The following is a 26,119-nucleotide window of genomic DNA, read 5'->3' as shown; positions in this document are numbered from 1 at the left end:
CCTCCAACTAAAGCCTTGCTTATTCTGATTATTGGTTGTAAAACAGGGCTGGAATGAGGGCAGGACAACACAGGCTCCCCTAGGGTGCCTGGACATATTCTTCTGATTCTTTGGCAGAAAACACAAAATGTATAAGCAAAGTAAAGTGGAACAGTTTGGTCTATGGATTTTCCTTCCTTCATTGCTATGTTCATTAAGGTACTGTTTGTTGTATCCTGCCTTCTTAGGACCCTGAAGAATTTTTTTGGCACTGAAATGTACTTTAACTCTTATTATTATATCTTATCTTTGAACTCTGCCCAGAGAATACAGTTTTGTGCCAATTGAATCCTGCTAAAATGGTCACCTCTTTGTCGTACCTCACCATCCAGATCATGGTGAGAAGGTAGAATTTTGACTGCTGAAGAGCCAAAATAGTTGTCTTCCTAAAAATTAACTTTCAATAGAGCCCCCTTGACAGCTCAGAGCCTATTTGTTTATATTTTATTCACACTTAGCCCAAAGTAGATTATTAGTTAGAAGTGAATTGTATCTAGCAGCCTTACAGCAAGATAGGAAGCAGAGAAAGATGAAATAGATACTAGACACTCCGAATGTGATGTCATTTTGTGCCACGGTATTTTCTGTTTTGAGGACAGAAAATGATTTCACTGTTGGAATTGTATAGATTATCTTCTTGAGTGAAAATGGGACTCCGGTTGAGGAGGTCAGGTGGAGTAAAAGAATTTTGCTTTCCTAAAGTGAGCCATCATTCTGTGGAAGATTCTATTCTGCCTCTCTGGATGTTTTGTTGCTTTTCACTGTAGCATCAGTATCCTTGCTGGGACCAAATTTCCTATAGCTTTTATTTGGTCCACTTAAGCTAAATTCTGTTTCAGTAGCAAAAGCTCAGTAGCTTACAATAATAGAGGTTTATTTCTCATTCATACATCCATCCATCGTAGGTAGGCTATGGCTATGAATCAGGCTGAAGGATCATTCATTATCTGGGATTTTACCAATATCATATCGGAGGGAAAAGAGACCTCATGGCAATCAAGCACTGACTCATTGCGATTTAACGAGCCCCTCCCAAGTTCACCAGAACAGCCATGTGTGTAAGTAAGCCTTCTGTGGGGAAGGGCGTTATAAACCACATGGCCAAGCCTGATGGCGAGGTGGGAGATTATTATCCTCTCCCAGAGAGAAAGGGACACTGTTTTGAAACAGAACCACAGACTTGTTGGATGGCCAGATTTCTGCAGCCCCAAATGAGAAACCCATAATTCTTCACTTTGGGAAAACTTTTTGGCCTGCAAAACTTTCACTGGTCTGATGGGTCAGTAATGGTAAGCATTAAAAGCCTAAGGGAAAATAGTATTCAAGTTGTGGGTCTTATTTTCATTAGCATTTTCACTTTCCTCAAAGCTTCATTTCTTTTAGACCTGAATAAATTCCTTGGGGTCCACGGGCTTGTTCCGATTTGCATAGCTGTTCTTAGCTCTGGGGCTGAGTTGTAGGGATGATCTCTGTAGGCTACAAAAAGCAACTGGAATACAGTCTTCCATCTGCCACCAACTTGTATTTTGGATAAGTGATGCCAAGAAGTATACTCTGCACCTGACATCTACTTCCTTTCACCAGAGATACCCAAGTAAGTTCCTGCTAACTTAATTCAGTGCAGCATTGCTTGCATTGGGTAACACGGAGCCCGAGAAGAGTGACACCTCGTGTTGCCACAGCCAATGGACTGACAACTAAATGCCTACTTGTGTGCATTTGCCCTGTGGAGGCATCTGATGGAAGCGAAACCGAAAGGACCTTCTGCTGTTCAGGCGGGGTTCACCGCCTCCCCCTCCCTCATCTTTGCTGGAGAAGAATAACATTTGGTGGTTTAGTATGAGCCAAGCAGTGATGTTAAAACCCCCTGTAAAATCTGACCACAGTTTTAACCCTTGCCAGTCAGTCTGAGGACCAGAAAAAAGTGGAATCTGTCTTGTTTCAGAGATTTCTCAGAAGGCGATCCTGCGGATGCCTGGCAGCCGTAGGTGCTCTGTATCTGGGAGTGAAACAGAAAATCTCTTTAGCTGCTGGTGAACGGTAGGCCGTGTGCAGAGTTTCTGTGTCTGTGCCCTTCAGAGTGTACAGCAGCTGTCTGCAGACGCTGCTCTCATTTGATGTGGTGGCTCCGTCTGAGCGCGGAAGCTGCAGGTTTCAGACTGGCTCCCTGTAGGATAATGAATTGTCAGGCCTCTGCTGATTATCTAACAAGTTTGTACAACGTGTAACACAAGCTGACAAGACAAACAATTTTATTAATTTAAGCCTGCTGCTAATGGGATTGCAGCACTATATGAATGTAGGAGGATTATACACACATACGGGAGTATCCAACCCCACAAATACTCACCCTCTGGGTTTGGTAATGGGAACAGCCTATTCATTTTGAAAAAAAGTTTGGTATTTCCATTTGGGCTTAATAAAATAATACTCATTTGAATTTGAATGGAAAAATACATAGAATTGTTCAGGGATTTATAGAGCTTCAAATCAAATGAGCCATTGTATCAGGCTTTGAAGTATTAGAGCTAATAGATGCCGGTGGGCAGTAGATAAACTTTTGTTTTTTACAAACCAATTAGAACCAGAGGAGCTTTTGTCTTAAATCTGTCTGGAGTTTTGGTCTTCAGTTGGGAGAGTGCTGGAGCCTATGGGGAGATGGATTGTATTTTTATGGCCTCTGATCTGCAGTATTTTAATGTCAAATTCTCATGTTCTTATATATAAACTTGACAGTTTGAGGCAGTTGAACCTTGGATTGCTGACTAGAATTGATTAACCGTGTTTATGAAAGGAATGCATCATCCAAGAGAAAGGGTTAGTTTAGGCAGATAAGGAAGAGGTTTCCTATGAACCCTGTGTAATCTGATTTTTGGCTTCTGAGAGATGTGTTCCCAGCATGGAAGATGATCCAGCATAAGAACCAGGGGGTTTCAGAATCTGTCAGAGCACACGGATAGTGGGGTAACTTCAGCAAGCGTGGTTATATTTCAGAGCTTCAGAGACAGTGACAGTGGCCTCTCCTTTCAGGACCTTGGGTAAGGAATGTAGCAACGTAGCAGGTCCCTATCACTTGTGTAGCCTACCAACATCCAGACATTTAGAGCGCAGGCTATGAACTGTGCTAAGTTAATGCAGCAGGCACTCAAGAATTTAGAGCACTGGCATCAAAAAAAATCACTTAATAAATCATTGTAAATCTAAAGCAGCAAGTGATTGAGGCTTTCTGCCCTAATAATGTCAACCTTATGTATCACACTTTGGGGATTATTCACTGTTTGCACCCCAACAATTGTGACGTCACTGCTTGTTCGCCCTCCTTTCCTTTCTCCCTGGTGCCTCCCTCACAACATCTGCTTTCAGAGCAGCTTATTATATACTTCAGACCTGTGTATTGTTTTAAAGCAGATTGGCACAGGGCAGGGGGTGATAGCAGGTAAGTTCTGTAAGTACATTTTGTATAATGTAAAAAAAAAAAAAAATCACAAACTAGAGAATTCTAGTTGGTGTTTCCCATTTTGTCTTTATTCTTCTGAAGCAGAAGCTGTGTTCCCAGAGTGTAGAGCCCCTAGTTCTTCCAGTGTCCTGCCCCTGCCCCTTGTATCTTAGACCTGCATGTCTTCAATTTTACTTACCACCAGTCTCTGCTTTAGCCATTCCTCTTGAGAGTCTTGCCCTCCAAGGCTTATCTCCTCCCAGGTACAGTGGCAACATAAAATCTGGGCTTCTCCAACTTTTTTGCTTGTCCCCAAACAAATTAGATATACAGCTTAATTTTCTAAGAGGTAGAATTGCCAGCTGCTACCAGAAATAACAGTATATTTACATAATGGTACAAATATCAAGTAATTTTCAGATTCTACTCCTGTTACCAAGTCCAAGCTCATACTGCTCGCTGCATGGTAGGTCAGTAAACTGAGAGATGGGTTGTTGGGGGAAAAAATAATGACTTTATTCAGAAAGCCAGCAGACTGAAAAGATGGGTGGACTAGTGTTCCAAAGAACCATCTTCCCCGAGTTAGTATTCAGGCTTCTTTTATACTAAAAGGGGAGGGGGGAAACATCCTGCTTCCCGCCAGACTCTGGAGGGGATGTGTTAATTTCTTCTTTCCTGCAGCCATTCACAGGTGGGCATGGTCAGAATGTTTCTTGTGAGCCATACCAAAGGTATGTTAGCTTAACACTCATTACCTGGGAGGCAGGCTTCCCAGAGATGGGCCTATGTATAATTTGAGAATAGGCAGTACCTGTTGAGTGATTAACTTGTAATAGAATACGAAGGTTCTTCCCTATCATACTTCGAGTACAATAAGTTATTCTTCATTTAAATGTAAATGGTATTACTTTGCCTATCTTTGCCACTTTCTGAAAGCTTTTTTAAAAAATTATTTTAAATTTTTGGCTGCGTTGGGTCTTTGCTGTGCGTGGGCTTTCTCTAGCTGTGGCGAGCAGGGGCTATTCTTCATTGTGGTGCGTGGGCTTCTCATTGCGGTGGCTCCTCTTGTTGCGGAGCACAGGCTCTAGGTGCGCGGGCTTCAGTAGTTGTGGCTCACGGCTTTAGCTGCTCCGCGGCATGTGGGATCTTCCCGGACCATGGCTTGAACCCGTGTCCCCTGCATTGGCAGGAAGATTCTTAACCACTGTGATACCAGGGAAGCCCCTGAAAGCTTTTTCGTTTGTTGTTTTTTTGGGGAGTATGCGGGTTTCTCACTGTTGTGGCCTCTCCCACTGCGGAGCACAGGCTCTAGGTGCGCGGGCTTCAGTAGTTGTGGCTCACGGCTTTAGCTGCTCCGCGGCATGTGGGATCTTCCTGGACCAGGGCATGAGCCCATGTCCTCTGCATCGGCAGGCGGACTCTCAACCACTGCGCCACCAGGGAAGCCCCTGAAAGCTTTTTTAAAGAAAACTTTTTATTGAAGTTAAACACCCAGTCATGTGTATAAGATGCAATAACCTTAAGTGTACAGCTCGATGAATTTCTAGATATGTACACCCTCATGTACCTACCACCCAGATCAACATAGAGAATATTTTAGCATCCCAGAAAGTGCCTATTCCCAGACAGTGTTTTTTTGTCTTGAGGTAACCACTATTCTAATCAATACTGGTTAGTTGTGCCTGTTCTTGAACTTCACTAAATGTAATCATACGTTAAGTACCCTTTTGTGTTTGGCTTTTTTCATGCAACATTATGCCTATAAGATTTTTGTGTATAATCTGTTGTATGAATTAACTATACTTCGTTTATCCATTCTCTTACTGGACAGTTAGATTGTTTGCAGCTTGGAGCTATTATGATAAAGATGCTGATAAACATTCCTGTATATGTGGTTGGTGGACATGCACATCTGTTTCTCCTGTATACCTAGGAATGCTTTTGTTGGGTCACAGGGCAGATGAATGTAGATGGATCTGAGGGTTTTTTTTTTTTTTTTACTTTACAGCTTCGTTAATTTGCCCTACTTATTTATTACTTCAGAGACCTGATGCTGAATGGAAGAGGAATGGACTTGAAGGGAGTAGGCAGGCTAGTTGGTGTCTGAAACCAGCCCACCACTAAATCTGTTTCTGCATCTGTAAGAAGATAGGCGTTTCATTGCCTGGTTGTTGTGTAGTAAATGAGGTTGAATAAGACAATAATGCATAGGAGACCTTTATTTAACAAACATTCCCTTTTTCACTTTCTAGAGAAATCTGATCCCCTGCTTATAGCTAATTAAGGGGAAAGTATTTGTTTGACTTTAGCACTATTAATTTTGAACTTTTCTACCTTTGCCTAGGACAGTCATCTATGTGCATATATGACTAATGAGAAAAATTAGTAAAGAGCTTAATGTATAACTTTTATGTAAGAGTCTCAAAAGGCACCTCTCTGCTATGTTTCGTCATTCTGTCTTCTTTTTGCTGTTAAGGGACAAGCCTCTCCAAAATTTTAACCTAATTATCTCTGTATTCAGTAGTTCTTTAAAGTGCTAGCTTTTTGTCTGACAGCTTCCCCCTTTGGTTGTTTCTTCATACCTTTCAAGCATTCAAACTCTACTGTGTGTCTAGGCATTTACTAATTGCTGATATTGTAACAATATGGACTCGATGAAGTAGAAACTGCATTGTAATTGCAGACTGTCTTCTGAACAAATTTGTATGTCATCACAGTGTGTTCGTAGCACAATATAATTTTTAGATCACATTTAAAAAAGTACAGGAAGATTTCAAAGATAGATTTCATGTGGTTGCTCTCCGTGTATACCTTAACGAGGACTTCTGGAAATCACTGTTTTCATCTTATCTCCATATGGTTTTCTAGGCCGCCTGCCACTACCATTTTGGCCATCAAGTGTAAGATTAGCGTGGTGAAGAACCTGAATATTTTGCCTGCCTCTAATTACAACTCACTGTCCCTTACTTCAACTAAGTTAATCATCCCCAAACAGATTTTCTTTTGTGAGGGGTGAAGGATTTGGGGGAGGAAAGTGCTTTTAACATTTGTATGTAAATTCCTTTATAAAGCAAATTCCTAGACTAGAGGGGTTAATAACTAATGCTGTTCATGCTTATCTATCATTTGACCAGCTGTAGTTTTGTGGATTATTTTTGGTGAATTTCAAGGTGGGAAAGCTCTGGCCACCAGCTCATCTGGGGCCCTTTACTTTCTCATTTGGCTGAGAAAGTCTCAACTAAGGGAGGAAAGCTAAACAAAGAAATAACATGCTAAGGAGAGATGATTTACAGAGACATAAACATCTGGAATACATAGTCATGTTTAAACTCTTCCTGTTACACTCAGCAAGCAGCCTCTTCCATTCTATTAGGTTGTCAACTGGAACTTTAAGTCTTTAGCTTTTTTTTAAAATTTCATTATTTTGTTTTTATTTTTTTGGCTGCATTGGGTCTTCGTTGCTGCGCGAGGGCTTTCTGTAGTTGTGGAGTGGGAGCTACTCTTCATTGTGGTGCGAGGGCTTCTCTTTGCGGTGGCTTCTCGTTGCGGAGCATGGGCTCTAGGCGCACGGGCTTCAGTAGTTGTGGCTCGTGGGCTCTAGAGCTCAGGCTCAGTAGTTGTGGCGCACGGGCTTAGTCGCTCCGTGGCACGTGGGATCTTGCTGGACCAGGGCTCAAACCCGTGTCCCCTGCATTGGAAGGTGGATTCTTAACCACTGCGCCACCAGGGAAGTCCCTGAGTCTTTAGCTTTTTGATTGAATTTCTTCATCCATGGTTCAAAACTAGGATCTGTCTGGTCTTACTAGCCGTTTGACCTTATTCAACATCCATTTTCCCCTGCTGTTAAAATTAGCTTCACCTCCCTGCCAAAAGCAAGTCCTTCCTCTTAATTGTTCAAAGCCCTCATGTCTCTTTTAAATTATCCTATTTCAGTTTTTCTTTGAAAGCACAGCTTTTGTGTAGCAGGTATGGTTGCTATAGTATTCTGCAGAGGCTTGCACCTGGATATGTTGTTGTCCTTAAAAACTATTGGCTGTTTTTGAGTGTCCTCAAGAATTGTGTTCCAGAAATTGATTTAGGATTGAATTGCAGACCTTTGATATTAGTGCTCAGAAATATCTAGGAGTCTCCTAATTGTTCTTTTACGATAGTGGAAAGCGCTTTGGTGTGAGAAGAGATCTAGATTCCCTTGATCTTCCACTTGCTTTGCAGTCTCAGGTGAAACCTAACCTCATCGAGCTTGGTTCCATTATCTGTAAACGGAAGGGTTTGGAGTAGATCCGGAGGAGCATGGAAATGTCCTTAGGGATCGGACTGCTAACTTAGTTTGCTAGCGCTGCCATAACATACCACAGACTAGATGGCTTAAACAATACATTTATTTTCTCACTGTTCTGGAGGCTGGAAGTTCCAGATCCAAGGTTGGTGTTGGTGGTGGTTTCTTCGAGGCCTCTCTCCCTAGCTTGCAGGTGGCTGCCGTCTTGATTCCTCTTCATATGGTCATCCCTCTGTATGTGTGTGCTTCTCACCTCTTACGCTGACATCAGTCAGATCAGATGAGTGCCCACCCTAGGTACTGTCATTAACTTAGGACCTTTTAAGAGGTAATTATCTTCAAATAGAGTCACATTCTGAGGCTCAACATATGAATCTGGGGGGACATCTTAGCTCATACCAGTAATGTAGATGTACCAGGCAGCTTAGTCTGGCAGAGAGAAGACTTTGCCTTAGACTTTGTCTGCTGCTCAGACGGAACTCCACATCAGGCTGACCCATGATGCTGACTCTCATCTGCAGAAAGGTTGACACTCTTAAGCAACTTCTAAATTGAACTTACGGTGGTTTCACGTTTATAAAATCCTCTTTATTTTCAAGGAATAATGGTGAAAGAAATTGGATATGCAGTGGCGTAATATCCTTTGCTCTTGGGACCAAGCAGTCAAACTGGCTCAAGATGTGGTGGCTTCATAAAATGTGCATAATCTGTATCAGAGTCGTCAACCTCTTAAAGCTCTATTTAAGGAAAGGGCTTAAAGGAAGAGTCGAGCTTTGTATCTGAAGATGTTCACTGTAGCACAATCCCTCAGAAAAAGTAGAAATAGTCTAGCCAGAAATAGAGGCTAGCTTAAGTAAATTCTTGAATATCAATGGTCCATTAAAATTTTTTTAAAGTGTTTTTTTTTTTTTGATGTGGACCATATTTAAAGTCTTTATTGCCTTTGTTACAATATTGCTTCTGTTCCATGTTTTGATTTATTGACTGTGAGGCATGTGGGATCCTAGCTCCCCGACCAGGGATTGAACACACACCCCCTGAATTGGAAGGTGAAGTCCCAACCACTGGACCACCAGGGAAGTCCCTAAAAAGTTTTATAAATTGAATTATTACTTTCAGTAAAATCTTAAGTGTACAGTTTGAATTTTTATATCTGTATATAACTATGCATTCTAATTCTGTATCTATCAAAATTATAAAGATTATATTTCTACTGGGAAGATTAGGATACAATGTTAAGTGATCAAAAAGGCAAAGATTGTTCTATTATAATTGTACAAGAACCTGAGCATAGGGTGAGACCAAAAGGGATCTGTTTTTAGAGCAGCGTTAAATAATTGTTTGGATAAAGAGTAAGGTGAACTTTTTCGTTTTGATTTCCCTGAAGGATTTCTTTTTACTAGATTTGTCTATGTAGAAAGACTCTTCTATTTAAAAGATTTTTGATGAGGGAGCTTCACATTAAGGCTCTCCTGCATTGGGCCATTTTTATGCTGTCAGTAACTAGTTTAATCTTTGAGTTCCCCTAAAAAAGTGGTTCTCAACCTTTTTGGTTTGAAGGCTCCTATATATTAATATATTGAGGGCCCAAAAAGCTGTTGTTTATTTTATATCTGTTGATACATTCAGTACATAACTAGCAATGAAAACTGACATTTAAAAATACTTAATTCATTAAAAAGCCCATTATATGTTAACATAAGTTTTATGAGAAATAACTGTTTTCCATAAAATGAGAGACACATTACATTTTTATGCAAATCTGTTTACTGTGTGACTTAATAGAAGACAGCTGGAATCCTATCTGCTTCTGCATTTTGTTTTGATATGTTGTTTTGGTTGAAATTTTTAAAGCAATTCTAGCCTCACACACAAGTAGTTGGAGACGGAGGAAAAGAGAGGAGCCCCAGGGGTCTTTGGTCTACATTTTGAGAACCGCTGCTCTAAAACAACAGTATTTCCAGAGTAACATTGGAAATCACATTGATTGTACTACCTGAACCTTGTAGAAAATCTTTTGGCTTGAAGTGTGTGTGGCTATAGATTGTGGGTGGTACTGTTGATAAAGTAAAAGTATCATCTGTAAATCAGTATCTTCTGACAGTCCACTTAACTTTGTTCACTTACTGTTGAAACTTAGTTGAAAGTAATAGCCCGAAAGAGCAAATGCCTTCTCCAGTTATACTTGGGGAAGATAAGAAATCCCTGGAATCTTTAGCCTACCCCTATTGTCAGAGAAGAGAAATAATGACTCTAGAATCATGTTACCTTGTTGAGTCCCTTGTTTAATATCTAATGTGAGCTTTTTTTCCTAAACACGTGGGACCCTGCTACCATTAAGTTTTATAAATATAGCACTGGCTTCCAAACATGTTCAGGTGACAAACCTTCTAGAACTCATAGTACATAGGAATATTTAATACCATCATTTTGATTTGGGATAATTCTCCAAGTAGAGAACACACTTTATGTAAGTTATGTAAAATCAAGCGTATGTGTGCACCAAAGTATGCATTCTGTTCTTAGTAATTAATAGTAATAGCAATATTAAGTTAATATTGGTTCATTGATCTATTGCTGTTTGACATTTGATAATAAACACACTTTTTTATTAAAGAAAAATTTATGGACAAAAATCTCAAACTGAGACTATTATAGTTACTAAGTTAATTTTTGGTAACATTTTTAGTGGTGATGACACTTTTTCTACATTGTTTGAGAAGTACCAGTATCCTAGAAAAGCAGATTGAGACCTACTAAAATACGTTGTCAAGGCCTATTAAGTCTAATTTCAGATAATGATAAAATTATTTATGGGATAAGACTTAATTCCAATCTGAACACTATGGCTTTTGCAACAGTAACGAAGGTAGCAGCTAACTTTTTACCTATTGATATAAAGTGTTTCATTTCTTTTGCTAGAGCTCTCTCCCACCCTTCTTCCGATTTCCACGTAATGTGTACTTTCACATTGCTTTTGGTTGACTCCACTGAGTAGGTGCAATGTGTGTGCCCTTGTGTGAAATACTTTAATAGGGCGATTTGGCTTTTCATGGTCCTTAACTCTGGAAGGAACTTCACATCCTCACTGGGTTTCTGATGTTGCTGTATTGCAGATGCTGCCAAGGGCTTCCTCTGCCCTGGGCCACCATCTTCAGTTTGCTTGGTGTAGAGTCAAATAACAAAACCAAAGCAAAGCAGAACCTTAACATGCATGGAGCAGGCTGTGGTTTTTATCAGAATGTCTATTTTTTTTTTAAAGATTTTTTCTTGATGGGGACCACTTTTAAAATCTTTATTGAATTTGTTGCAATATTTCTTCTGTTTCATGTTTTGGTATTTTGGCCTTGAGGCATGTGGGATCTTAACTCCCTGACCAGGGATCGAACCTGCACCCCCTGTATTGGAAGGTGAAGTCCTAACCACTGGACTGCCAGGGAAATCCCCAGAATGTCTTTTTTTTTTTTTTTTTGGTACGCGGGCTTCTCACTGTTGTGGCCTCTCCTGCCGTGGAGCAACAGGCTCCGGATCCGCAGGCTCAGCGGCCATGGCCCACGGGCCCAGCCGCCCCGCGGCACGCGGGATCGTCCCGGACCGGGGCACGAACCCGCGTCCCCTGCATCGGCAGGCGGACTCTCAACCACTGCGCCACCAGGGAAGCCCCCTAGAATGTCTTTTAATGTTTATATATTTGAGAGAATTTTCAGAAAATCCTCTCCTTATTTCCTTGTTGCATTTCTGTGTCAAAGTGAAGAATTTGGGATCAGAAAAAATAATCTGTTGGTACCAAATGATGTTTCCTGGACTGGTTTGTAGGATCAGATGTGACTTTTTCAAATTGGAACCTTTTCTTTTGGGCCCCTGGGAAATGTCTTAGCTAAATTGCAACAGTGACTGGTGAAGTTGATGGAAGTAAATTGCTCCCATCGCTGAGGGTTCAGAAAGCAGGCAGTTGAAGTTAAAATTCCAGGGGAAATCGGGCAGAACTATTGCAGATGGTTTCCCCCTTGAATAGAGAAAGGGGGCTGATGTCACTGTTGATGAATGAAAGGAGACTGAAGCCTGATTTTTTTTTTTTTTGCAATGAATTGGTAATTTTTGGTAGGCTAAAGAGAAATTTATGAAAAGACCATCAGAATAAGTTAGGTGATTTCTTTTCAATATTGACTACAAATGATACCTAAGAACACACCATGAACATATTAGACTGTCTAGTACTTTATAGATAGGTAGCACCAAGAAACTTGTGTATGCCCTCAGTGACCTCAGAGGTGGGAGGGATTCCTTAGGTTATTGTTAATTTCTACGTGATAGTCAACTACTGAGAACTTCTGATTTGCCTTTAGAAAAATGAACTTGGCTGGTTTTGACTGGTTATGGTGTTATTTGGGAATAGAGGTCATGAACAAAGTATATGTGGTTGGTATTCTGAGGGCCTGGCTCATGTCTTTCCCAGACACCTGCTGTGTATTTGAGAAAGTCCTTCAAGTTCCCTGCGAAGTGGGAATAATAATAACATCACAAAATTGTGTGACACTATCAAGTGTTTTGTAATAAAACTCAGTGCTGTAAACTGTCCATTGTGCTGAATCCCTGGTAAGTGTAGAGAACACTAAATTAAGGTCCAGCCTTAAACCCTTAAACTCTGTGAGTCTGAGGCCTTCCTGAGCTGTGGCTCATTGAGGTGATGGGAGGGTACACTGTGAATGTCTGTGTTCTCTGTGGAGAGAATTTCTTGTGTTTTAGTTCTTTATTTCTTGGAAAATACTTCATAGACATTTTAGAAGCCCAGATCTTTCACTTATCTAGGAGGATAAAGGACTTGATGACTTCTTCAGTTGATGCAAATTCTGTAACCATCACTTGTAAGAGCTGAATTTAATGTAATTTAGGTTTGCAGTTTACCCAGGCCATAAGATCATTTTTTGACTTGTTTTTCTTTTCTTGCCTAAATATTTGGATGTTTATTCAGTGTTCACATTTTAATATTACTTGGGTGAATTTGGCATCATATATTAGACAACTAAAATTCATGTTTAAACAACTACAATTCCAGAGGTGGAAATTGCCATAGAATTGCTATGATGATATCAACTCTTTGCCTTCAATAGTTAAGGTTTTGGATTACTGATGAGTTGATTCTGGTTTGTGTGAACTCTCCTACAGATCACTGCTTAATAGTCCCTTTCTTACTGCCTCCCAGAACTATTCTTGCCAAGAATTTGGTACAAGTAAATATTTTCCTGTTTTCCTCACTACTCTGTCCATGTCTAATTTAGGCTGAGTTCCTCCAGGCTCTAGTGCCTATGTTCTGTGGTTTGTAAAGTGCTAAGTACTTTTATAGCCTCTATAAATAGCAAAATATAGCTCCTGGCAATAACACTGTGGCACCCTACACGTTTAGAGCGTGTGTGTAAGAGAGAAAGGGAGAGAGACACCTTTATCTTGGGTAGAACATGTCTCTAGCATGCAAACCTATTCATCTCCTCATACACATCAGTACTGCTTCTGATTTTTGTTCGTTTATTAGTAAATGACATCCCTTTATCTTTGGGACATTTTATTGTGAAACTAGGTGTGATTCTGGTCCCTTCCTTTCTCTTCTTTATCCTTTCCCTCTTTTTAACATAACAGAGATGATTGGAGAAAGACTGGTTGCCAGCTCAGTGAGATTTCCAACCAGATGCTTGTGTGCTAGGGGCCTAACTTCCTATCCTGGTCTTCCTATTTTATTTTTCAGTGGATCGCTACAGATGTCATCACATATTTGGGAGATGTGAAGCTAGGAGCTAGAAGCTATTTCTATTGGCCCTGTCAATATAGTTTGATAAAATGCAAATGTCTTTAAAATGGTTGACTTCCAGTTAAAAGGCTCCAGCAGGGAGTTTGTTTTGATAATGAAAGTGATTAAGAAGGCTCTATTTTTTTCCATTGGTATGAATATTCAGCTAAAAGAGCATGGTTCTCTCTCTGTAATTGGACTCTGCTAATGAGGTTCTAATAACTCTTAGGTTCTAATAATGATTCTAACAAATCTGTTAGCTATCTTCCATGAATAATGCTGGAGACCAAGAAGACACAAATTCTGGATGATGATGGCACATATAGGGTTCTTAATGCCAACCATTTCCTCTTCTCTCTAATTCTAAGGAATCAACAGGAGTTTATGGTTTTTCAGTGTTATGTTTGGAATTGCCTTCAAAACTTGGAATTTATAGGCCTGCAAGTGTTGGTTTTTGGTGTGAGAAGGGAAAGGACAATAAACACAACCACAATTGTTTGTAGACTAGGCTTTATCTAAAGCCTCCTTTCTAGAGTGTTCAGCCTCTTCAGACCCGTTCTTCCTTGCAGAGCCTCAAGGAACAACGTGGAAGAGGATTTGTTGGTAAAACTGGATTGAAAAAGTGAATATGCTATAGCGTAATCTGGGACATGTACTGAGCTAGAATAGTTGTCCGAGATGGGCTGCCTTGTTTCTCTCTCAGCACCTCATTAACAGCCTGACACCCTCCAGCTTTCCTCAGTTGGGTCAGTGTTCGCGTTCTCTGATTTTATTAAGTCCTTTCACTGTCTATTTTTCTACCTTGTTCATTCCCTCAGGACCTAAGTGTGTGTTTTGTATCAGTTTCCCTACATAACAAACTTGAGGCAGAGCATAACCCCTCTAGTACGAGAGGATTACAAAGACATTAGAGGGACAAATAAATGCCCTGGGTATGCTCAGTGACTCAGAATGGTCCCCCAATTTTCTTTGTTACCTAGGTTCTTTTTTTTTTTAAAGGAGGCACCAAGATTTCAACGGGGGTCATCTTGATCTGCAATCCATAATCCCATTTTATATGGTGGCTTTGTTAGTGGCCATATGAGTGGAATCATTGGGGATTATTACAGAACAAAGGTTTTTTATGATCTTGATATTTGAGGAATAACTTTAAACAAAAGGATAAAACTAAAAGATTTGCAGGTGGTGTCATGTCTTTGTGTGAACATTCGTTTTGTTGGAGGAATAGTTCTCTGGTTTCAAACTTGTATAGATGGTGTTCATATTCTCTAAGCTAGTATAATAAAATATAGGGGAGTTTAAAAAAATTTCAATTTGTCAAGAGGCAAATTGTTGTCTCTTGCTGGGAACTAGAGTCTAAGGTCATAGTATGAGAGAAAAATAGTGTATAGTGAAAATTATCCTTAAAAATCTCTCTATTGTCTCTTACTGTCTCTTTATTGAAGAAAAATCTCTTCATTTTGCACAAACAGAAAGTAGTGCTTCAGGATGGTCAGGACCAGGTTAAAATCAAGTCCTTTCTCTGAGTGGAATTGGGAGGGAACAGGGATAGAAAGCTAGCAATATTTAAAGTTATATCTATACCTCCACCCCACCCAACCCCTGTCTTTCTTTCTGAGAGACTTAACGGTTGTATTCCAGTATGTTAAGTATGTATTGGAGGCAAATTCTTTGTCATTGCACATCTGGAGTTGATAAGGAACTGCCCCTGGAGAAGTAAATCCCAGAAGGAGACTGAAACGGGGATAAGACAAGGTCTTGGTACTGCTGGTGAAAACGTGTCAGCTGCAGACCCACAACTAACAGTGGTCAAGAGGGAGGGCTTGGGTTGGTTTCCAGAGGACCAGGAGCATTAGAGCGTTTTTTCAGAAGTGGCAGTGTTGAACTCTGCTTTTTCAGGGTGGTGGACTGTCCGCACTGGTCAGGCAGGTCTGCTCTCATTTGTCCAAGGCGGGCTGTAAGCATGTTTGCCCAGCTCTGTTGGATCCTTTGTGCCATTACAGGGTGACTTTCTACCCTAGGGTATTGAGTGATGGCTGACTTCTGAAGGCTGTTTTGATTTCTCTCTAGCAACATACCCAGTTAATTCTGGTTACTTATTTTGGGGGGCAGTTCCTGCCTGGTATCTATTTTGTTAGGTATATTCTAACCAGCTTATATTCCTTGTCCAGGTCTATTCATTCCATCTCTCTCTCTTACGGAGAGGGTTCTTTGAAATGTCTTTCCTTTTTTACTCAATGTTGGCAGACTTTTTTTTTTAATCTTTCTTTGTGTGTATGTGTATATATATTTTAATATGAATTCCATATGAATGTATCTTGCATCTTCTCTATTCCTCTTCCACTGCAGAGGCAGCTGTATTAACTGGAACAGTGCCCTTTTGTAGCTCACTACTGGTGTGTGCATTGCTTAATCCTCCCTTGCTTTTTAAACTCTAAGCCTGTAATGAATTAAATAGTTTTTGACTCTCCCTGATAAGGATATTTATGCGTCAGACTGGCAGAATTCCACAAAAGCACATTAGTGTCTCCTTTGAGTTGAAGCATTTATGTAGAGGCATCCTTCTGAATGGAGGGAGATGGAAATGCTTCCGGGCCTCTTGCTGCCGCTGGCCCTCCTCGCCTCCCAGCTTTGTGCCACTCACCATCGTCAGAGTGCAGGACGCCAGGCAGTGGATACGAGGTCTCAAGCCCACAGAATTATTTCACTTACGCTTCATTCATTCATTGCCCAGATATTTCTTTATCAGCACTATAGAACTTAAATATTTTTTGATGTCATATTAGTTACTGAGGGGGAGGGATGTTCAAAGATGTTGATGGAGTGGGTTGAGTCAAGGTGATACAAATGAAGACAATGCAAGGTAGAGTAAAAATGTTAGAGGCACAGAAGCAAAGAACTAGTGAAATTCAGAGCAAGAAAGATGCTTGAGGGTTGGGAAATACATGGCTTGATAGTGTTATAACTGGTACTAATGATAAAGAGCACACACGATTTTGTACCCTTCTCCCTGTGCCAGGCACTGGGTAAGCATTTTCCTGCGTTATCTAATTCATTCCTCACAAAGCCAAGGTCCTATGAGGTGAGGGTTTTATTACCTTTATTTTGCATGTGAGGAAACTGCACTTGGAAAGAGAGGTCAGGTTGCTTGTGCAAGGTCAAACAGCTGGCAAGTGGAACCCTTGGGAATAGGCTCCAGGCCTGGCTCAAGGGCTGTACGTTAACCACTACATCTTGCTGTTCAAATTCTTTTGATTTTTTAATTCAGTGCTTTATCTAGGTCACCAGTTCTTTCCATTAAAAAAAAAAAAGTGTGGTGAAATGAATGTGTTGAGTAATTTGTGTTGTGCTGAATGCTTATTGCTATTTCATGCTCTACACTTAATTGCTTCTATATGCTTATTGCTTAATTACATAAAATGCAGTAGTCCCTTTATCATCTTTCTGCAAAACTGCCCCTTATTTATTATGACTTAAGCAGATTAAGAAAGAAGTGTGTGCTAATTTAATTTTGGTGGCCAGAGTTCTTTTTGGTAATGTTTTCTTTATGAATGCACTGATATCTCATTGGTTAAAGGATGTGCCTGGTCAGAATGCAGCTCTTCAGCATGGAAGCATCAAACAGCTGTCACTGTGAAGCATATTTTCCAGGCACCAGGTTGACATCTGGACTCAGTATTTTGGTGCAAGAGAAATGGTTCTTGCTAATAATGTTGTCACAGGATTGTGCATTAAACAGAGCTGGAGGCTGTGTCTCTGCGAGTTGCCTTTTGATCATTATTCACCCTGAGTTAATGCAAAGAAAATGATCAGCTTTGGGGCCACAAGGGTAATACTTGGCCTCCACATGCTACTGGTTTCCCAAAGGACCAAATATAAGTTTATTTTCCCTAGATTGGTGTAAGTGATTTGGATGAGTGATGTTTGGCCAAGCTGTAAGCTAGTTGAGCGCCTTCTATGTTCTTTTCTATATGGTTGGCACAATATAGTCTTAACTATTTGAGGTCCACTTGCTGGTTGAGTGATTATAATTGATATGAATGATACATAGTGAACATTCGAGGTAGGAATAGCTATGAGATAGTATTTGCCAATACCTGCCCTTATTGGAAACGTACCACATTTCCTTAATTCTTAAAAGATGTATCTCTCCCATCCGCAAATTTTAACATCTGGTTTCAGGACAAAACTTCTAGTCTTAACTGACGGCTTTATTTTTAATGGAGTATAAAATGTTGTGTCTTAAGATAAGTGGCATCTTAGATTGAATTAATGATGCATAGTAGAGCTATCATATTTATTTGGTTCTAATCCCCACTGTCCTCTCTATTTCTATCACTTGGTAAATTACTTAGTATATTTAGAACACCTGAGTTCTTCTGGTTCTGGCCTGGCCATTTGCTTCAAAAGATGTGTTATTCATTGTTCATCATTGGTGGTTTGCTACCCACTGGATAATTTATGTAACACTTCAGAGTTTATGTGACATTTGAGAATTGTAGGTGATGGGAAAGATGGTGTCTTAATTTAAATGCACTGGAAGCATAGTCTCACAAATATAATCAATGCAGGAGGGACGTGAGAGGAGGGGAGTAGAGCGGAGCATATATTTCAGCGAAAACTCATTTAGATTTAATGCTGTTTACCTTCACCAAGAGAAAGTAAGAGAGGTAGCTGTGTCCTTGAATTTTAGAGACTTAGACCTTGAGGGGACTTTTCTCACTTGTCAGAATTAGATTTAAGTATCTCAGATGCATGATACTTTTCCATGTGTACAAAGGTTTGGTATTTCCTCACCCATTCTGTAAGAATATTTTCCTGTGCTTGCAAAACCCTTACTGTAGGTAGTGGCCTTTGACCTCAGTTCTAGAGAGGCCTCTCTGTGTATGTCTTTAAAACATGGTGTAATGTTTTTAGGTATTTTCCATTATTGATGGTAATTCTTACGATAGGAAAAAATGGACTGTGTCAGATCTGGTGTCTGCTTATACCAGATCTAGATCCACTCCTAAAACATTAACCATATTTTGCTTATCATTAGAAATCATCAAAAAATTATCCCCCCAGTTCCTATTCTGTGCTGCCACAATGCCGGCAAATGTTAAAAGAGGTACGTATGGGGGTGGTTTTGATACTGCTGTTCACATGCTGCCTAAAAATAAGCAGATTATGAAACATGTAGTTTTCCTCTTCTTAATTACCAAGTAATATACTAAACAGACATCTCTAGGCACTGTCTGGCAAGCAAAGCATATGAACCAGAGACATATGCTTTGAAAGCAGAATGAACCCTCTGTCATCTCTCCATCTCAGAGGTCATTTGAATATCAGGTGACTTGTATCTTAGTCTTCAGTTTCTTCCTTAGTGATATGGTGGGTTTAATCAGTTTCAGTTAATACATTTTACTGTTTAACAGTGAAACTTTTTTCATTTATAAATTAGAGGATAGGAATCAAATTTTTATTATGTTCTGAATTATGCTAAGCTTATATGGTTGGTACACATTAGACACCTAGCAGAAAAGAATGTTTGAACTGCGGTTAGATCATTTACTCTTGGCTCTATGAGAATGTGTGTGTACACTGTAGCAGTAGTGTTGTGCCTGAGTGTAAATTAAGCGTACCAGTACATACACATTCTATTAAAGCTCATAAACCGCCTTGATGATGATGGCTTGAAAGGACAAGACCCCTTACAAGCAAATTAACATCTGACTTAAATGAAACTCTTTTTTTAAAATTTCCTTTCTGGTTGTTTAACAAAAAAAAAGGTCTCAGCCCCCCAAATTCAAGCAGTATATTTGTTAATGAAAATATTATTAATCAGAGGGAGTTATGGGTCAGGGATGTTTGTTGAAAATATAATTTTCAAATTGGAAAAAGAAAAGGAAACCAATTTTTGCATTTTGTTAGCCACTTTGACGTGTTTTGATTCAATGTGAAATGGGCACAGCTGTTTATTTAGAAGTGAAAACATTACTTGATACATTAACTGAAATCTTACTCTCCTTTGTTATTGTCTCCTTGAAGAGAATATTACTATGTTAGGTATTTGTCCCCCTATTGTGGGTTGAGTTGTGAACCCCCCCAAAAGATATGTTAAAGTTGTAACACTAAGAACCTATGACTATGACATTAGATCTGTGAAGACCTTACTTCCAGATAATCAGTTAGGAGGAGGTCATACCTGATGAGGCTGGGCCCTAAATCCAATGCCTGGTGTCCTCATGAGAGGATCAGGTGCACACAGATGCAAGAAGGCCCTGGGACAGAGACAGAGGTTGGAGTGATGCAGCTGTAAGCTGAGCATTGCCAGGGATTGCTGGCCACCACCAGAAGGTGGAGAGAGGCTGCCCTAGAGCCTTCAGAGAGAGCATGGCCCTGCCAACACTCTTGAGTTTTGTACTTTGGGCTCTTAACTGGGAGAGAGTAAGTTCGTGTTGTTCCAAGCCATCAGTGTCTGGTAATTTTTTATGGTAGCCCTAGCAAATACATAGCTGCGGCTCCCCCTCTTTTTCTTTCAACATTTTATGTCTTATGATGAAAAATGGCTTTCCCTTTTTTTGAACAAAAACCGCACAATCGGCTTTTAAGTGAACATCATGTATGTCAAGGCATGTTAACTTAGATTTTTGAAAGGTTGCTTTGAATGCTGAGACTGGGCTAATTTCCACACATTGTCGTCCCACCTGTTTACAGGGTTTCCCTTCATGCTTCACCGCTGGGAACACCCTGGGTACCCTAGTGAAATTGCTCTAGTTTCCCTGGTTTACAACTCTTCTGAAGGAGCTATCTGTCTCTTTCCCAATAATCTTGTTATTCTATAAGTGTGTAGAATGTAATGTAGAACAGAGATTGGCATCTTATGAGTTGTGTGGTCTGTTTCTTTTGTGTGACCTTTTCGTATGATCATGGGCAAACTGTCTCCTAGCTCTTGTTTCTAGAAAATAAGAATGGCCGTTTAGATAAACACAGTGGGTGTAAATTTTTACAAAAGTAAAAACTCCAAAGACCTTAACAAACTTCATTTATGTAGATCTCTCTAATCATATGATGGTGGCCAATGTATACATGTTAGTTTATATTCTGATATTTATAACTTCATGAAACCACGTTTCATGAAATAGACATATTTTTAAAAATTTATTTTTGGCTGCGTTGGGTCTTCATTGCTGCGCGTGGGCTTTCTCTAGTTGAGGTGAGCGGGGCTACCCTTCCTTGTGGTGCATGGGCTTCTCATTGTGGTGGCCTCTCTTGTTGAGGAGCACGGGCTCTAGGGCACGTGGGCTTCCGTAGTTGTAGCATGTGGGCTCAGTAGTTGTGGCTCGCGGGCTCTAGAGCGCAGGCTCAGTAGTGTGGCGCACGGGCTTAGTTGCTCTGCAGCACGTGGGATCTTCCTGGACCAGGGCTTGAACCCGTGTCCCCTGCGTTGGCAGGCGGGTTCTTAACCACTGCATCACCAGGGAAATCCCAACGTTTTGTCTATTTTTACAAACAGCTTTATTGGGACATAACGGATATGCAGGAAAACTGCACATTTTTAAAGTGTGCAATTTGGAAAGCTTTGAGAAATGTATATATATATATCCATGAAACCATCACTACAGTCAAGATAGTGAACATACTCATTACCACCCAGAGTTTCCTTGTGCCCCATTCTATCCCTTCCCATGTACCCCCAAGCCATTGATCTACTTTCTCTCATTATAGATTAGTTTCATTTTCTAGAGCTTATATAAATGAAATCATTACAGTATCTACTCTTGTTAACCTGGCTTTCTTCACTCAGTCTAATTATCTGAGATTCATCTGTGTTATGGTCTGTATCAATAGTTCATCCTTTCTGTTGCTGAGTAGTATTCCACTGTATGGATATACCGTGGTTTAGCCATCCATTTACCTCTGGTGGTCATTTGGGCTGTTTCCAGTTGCCTCCAAGTTTTGGCTCTTTGTATATAAAGCTTTGATGAACATTTGTGTACAAGTCTTTGTGTGGATATATATTGTCTTGTCTCCTGGATAAATACCCCGGAGTAAAATGGTTGGGTCATTATGGTGATGGTAGGCACTGTTGCTTCTAATGCTTTCCCATGGTTCTTCCCCTGGCCTCGGGTGGAAGCACACTCCTGGGCTGATCAGTACTGTGCTCAAGAGAGGCCCTGTGTGGATCTCAGAAGTCATCTCTCTGTGCTGCTCTCTCTACCCTGGTCCTTTGTGCCAAGAGCTCTAGCAGGCTTGGTCTCCCCCAAACCCTTGTCCATTCCCACTAGAAACTCTAGGCAGTAAGCAGTTGTAGGGCTCATTTGTGTCCTGTCTCTTAGGGATCACTGTTCTCTGTTGCCTGTTACCTATCTTACTGAAAACCATGTTTCAAAATGTTTGGTTTTTTTTGATTTTATGCAGGACAGTGGATTTGGTCCTTGTTTCATCTTTGTTGGAAATGGAAGTTGCACATTTTTCTTGAATTATGGCAATTTTAATTTTAAACACACATATATTCCATTAAGCAAATATACTATTTTCTAGTTATGTCCATGTTCTAGATTTCTTTTTTTCTTAATAGCATTAAACATGTACTTTTTTTCCTATTTAGGATTATTTATTTTAGAACTATATCCACAAAGTGAGTTAATAGGTTAAAGGTATATAAGCGAATTTTCAGACTGTACCACATAAATACTTAAACTTTCCTACATATAATCGAGTTTTTGTTTCGTCAGTATTTTTGTTTTCCTAGATTAACTGGACTTTAGAGTTGTTTTCATCTGCATAAAAGATTACTAGTAAGAATGTGTTTTTCATGTAATTTACATTTGATTTCCCTTCATGTAAACCATTCATCTTCTTCGATTACTTTAAAAGTAGAATTAGTTTATTGGCTCTATAAGTGTATCTTCTTGCATGACTTTCAGATTTTTTTTTTTTACTATTTGTTTATTTTTCTATATTTGGATATTTTTCAATACATTTTATTTTGTAAAACTACTTTTTAATTCTAGAACATTGATCATTTTATTTCATAAATTGTCTCCTCGGGTGGGCTTAAATTGTAAATCTTTCTCCATCCTATGCCCCATTTATTTGTTTAATGCTTAATTATGAGATACAACGGGAAGTTTATTGGCACCAGTGCCTTGGTGAACTAACCAAAGTGCTTTTTAGAAACCAACTCTTCTGACAGAGGAGTGATTGGTGTGCCAACTCATTCCAGCCCAACTCAAACCATACTTTTTTTTTTTGATGTTAAATAACTTTAATGGTCAATGTGGGAGTCACAAGGGAGGTGCATTCCCTCCCAGGGCTCTTCAGTGCCATCCTCAAAGCTGGTTAGTGCAGGGAGGTAGGGCAGTGTTGGTTCCAGTTTTCTCCCAGGAAGGGTTTAGGGGGTCCCAGCCAGCCCTGGGGAAGAGTCCCTCAGCACCATGGCAACCACAGCTTAAAAGGGGCTTCTGCTCCCCCTCCCCAGCCTATCCCCAGTCCAGCAGAGGAAGGGGAGGCCAAGCTGGCCAACCTGCTACAAACAGCACCGAATCCAGAGCCCAGATGCACACAGACCACCTCTTCTTCTGGCCAGATCCTGTTGGCAGCACACCATCTTACACTGGTGACTGGAGCCAAGTGTTGGGTGGGCCTTTGCTGCAGAGGCCTCTGGACTGTGGGGACCACTTCGGGGGGAGAGGGGCAACCGAGCGAGAAGCCCCAGGGGAGTGGTCTCGGGGACAGCATCCAGGGAGACCGTTCGGGGTCTCCTCCAGGGCAGGGAATGGGTCTGGGCTGGGGTTGGGGCCACTGAAGCAGGCGAGCAGGGGCCAGGCAGGGCAGGCTGGCGGCATCTCCAGCCTCGTGCCCTCCAGCTGGGCCAGGCTGTCTATCACTGCTGTGATGTCATCCAGCGGCTCAATAGCTGTGGCACCAGGAAGGGATTGAGGGGAGGAGGCTAGTCAGAGCTTAGGCCCCAGACCTATTCAGCCCTGAGCATCACCTGTCACCGTCTCATGGTACCATGAACTCTGATTGGCCAGTACTTGGAGTGGTTTCCGAGGAGCGGGGGTTTCAATTTTCATTATTTCATCACGGCACTGCTTCCACTGGCTCATGTCAAAGAAAAGCTGCCACAGAGCTTCCGTCCAGCCCTGCAGGGCTCCCCGACTCTCTGCCTGAAGGGTGTGTGTCACCTCATCCTCCCCATACTGGTTACTGATGCTCAGGGTGAAGGGCCGGCCCACTGCCTGGTCCAGCTCACCTGCCCCAACTTGAGTCTCCTTGTTGATCACAACAGTAAACAGCGGCTCCTCCCCAGTGTCTGTGTCTTCAGGTTGATGGTGACAGAAGCTGTTTGTGCTTCTCAAGACTCCATGTGCTCGCACCCAGTCCTGCAGCTCCCCAGCTTGCTGCGCTGTGCGGGTGCCACTTGCAGTAGGCTGAGTCATGTAGAAGGCTGAGCCACCAGACAGCAACACACGCTGCCATCAAGGGGGCAGCCAGGTGGGGTTCTCCTCATGACTGGTGAGGGTGAGGTCATGTGTGTGGAGCCCATCTTGCACTGCTGCCAGGGTGAGAGTGGTATGAGCCAACAGGTGGTAACGACCACCACTAGCTGGGGTGAGGAGCAAGATGGGACTGCTTCCCGAGCCCCTAATTGTCTCCAGCGACGCCCGCACACGCCTCCCCGAGGAGCAGCCCAGGGAGCTGCTGAGCTCGGTGGCAAGCCTCTTGGGGGCTCCAGCCAGGGCCCCCTCCTCTTCCACGCAGGCCCCATATAGCTCCAGCCGCAGTTCAGAGTCTGGCCCTGCCTCGGCAAAGAGCACCTTGTGAAAGGGGATGGCTGTGAGGGCCCTGTCCACCAGGATCATCTCCGTGTCCTGAGTGCATTCCCCGATCTGCAGCAGCAAGAACACAGCCCGACGGTGCAGGTCGCCTTCGTTCTTGAAATCTTCTGTGTCCTTCCACATGAGTGGAATCCGGAGGTCAGAAATGCAGACCTGGCTGCGGCAGGGGGAGCGCTCAGCAGGTGGCCCGCTATCAGGAGGCCGCTGGCCTGTCTACCTCAGCACCTGCGTGTCCTCGCGCCGCTGCAGCTCCCCCGTGTAGCCGGGGGTGCGGCTATTGCACACCAGCACGCTCTGGCTGGGAGCAGGCCACCGGCAGCTGGCGGGCCCCTTCCCTCATCTGGGTCTCATGGTGTAGCGTTCTTTGTGACTGTGTCCTCCGGTGGGTCGCAGAAGAGGCTGAGCCAGCAGCGGCTGCGTTTGAACTCCATCTCCAGGGCAGAGCCGCTGGCCACGGTGACCCGGCTCTGGTGGTTTCTGGAGAACATGCTGGCGGTCCTGTGCTTCTGCCTGCCCTCAGCACTCCCCGCGCTGCCCGGCTCTGCCTTGTCTCCTAGGCTTCTGTCCCTCGACTCAAACCATACTTTTAAAACTGTTGAAACCCTGGTTTTTCATTCCGCAAGCTGCTGCTTTGAAACAGTCATACAGATGTTCTGGAAGCCTCCCGAACTTCAAGAACTTCTTGGTGAGAAAACACTCGTGTTGTTTTTTAGTGCAGAAGGTTAATCATACCTGAAGTGAAAATTGGCTTTAACATGGACATTGGTGGGCCCTCCATGAGGTGTGAAAGTTCTGGCTGGAATGGCCCTGAGCGTTGGTTCCATTGTTAGAAGGTGTGTGCACGTTTCCTCAAGTTGCTAGCTGCTGCTACTTGGAACTCTCGAGTGGCTTAGGTTTGAATAGCAGTAACAAATATTTATTGATGGCTCCCACTGTGCTAAATGCTGCTTCTAAGTCCTTGACAGTTGCTGTAGATCTAATCCTCGTAACAGTATGTGACTGAAGGGATTTATGCTCCCCGGTTATAGATGAGGAAACTGAGACACAGATGGTTTGATTAAATTTTCCCAGGATAATGCTGCTAAGGAGTGGCACCTACTAAAGTTTGAAGAGTAAAAATAAATTTATTCTCATGTTATACCCCAGTTTGAGTCTCGACTGCAGTGTAGAATTACAAAAATTAAAGAAGGATCAACAGCTAGAAAACTGTACATTGTTCAAGGTGAAAAACAGTTTAAAAAAAAATCACAGCAGGACAGTAGGCAGGAAGAACTCTACTTAGTGTACTGACCTTCGAGTATGAACAAGATGCCACTGATACCCTGTGTAAGCCTTGAGTGATGCAATACAAGTGTTCCCATACTGGTTCACTTTTCCTTTGAAACTAGAATACAAATATTTTTTTGTAGGAAACTGAACGTTGTTAGGATTATAATCTGTATCTTTTTTATTTTTTAAAGGACTCAACTCTTTTTTTATTTTTGGCTGCGTTGGGTCTTCGTTGCTGTGCGTGGGCTTTCTCTAGTTGTGGCGAGCGGGGGCTACTCTTCATTGTGGTGCGCGGGCCTCTCATTGCAGTGGCTTCTCTTGTTGTGGAGCACGGGCTCTAGGTGCGTGGGCTTCAGTAGTTGAAGCACGTGGGCTCAGTAGTTGTGGCTCTCGGGCTTAGTTGCTCTGCAGCATGTGGGGTCTTCCTGGCCCAGGGATTGAACCCATGTCCCCTGTATTGGCAGGCGGATTCTCAACCACTGCGCCAC

At 41.8% G+C, this 26,119-nt stretch overlaps 1 protein-coding gene and 1 pseudogene across 1 annotated transcript in view; one reads left to right on the top strand and one right to left on the bottom strand.

Annotated features, from left to right (window-relative positions):
* Nucleotides 1-26,119, top strand: part of SND1 (staphylococcal nuclease and tudor domain containing 1) — a 413,476-nt gene that overhangs the window by 99,714 nt on the left and 287,643 nt on the right. The window lies entirely within an intron of this gene.
* LOC112411626 (rhotekin-like) lies at nucleotides 23,130-24,850 on the bottom strand (annotated as a pseudogene).

This window comes from Neophocaena asiaeorientalis, unplaced genomic scaffold (assembly GCF_003031525.2).
Source record: "Neophocaena asiaeorientalis asiaeorientalis breed wild unplaced genomic scaffold, Neophocaena_asiaeorientalis_V1.1 scaffold681, whole genome shotgun sequence".
Lineage (NCBI taxonomy): Eukaryota > Metazoa > Chordata > Mammalia > Artiodactyla > Phocoenidae > Neophocaena > Neophocaena asiaeorientalis.
The sequence above is the reverse complement of the archived record's forward strand: the minus strand, read 5'-3'. Positions and strand labels throughout refer to the sequence as shown.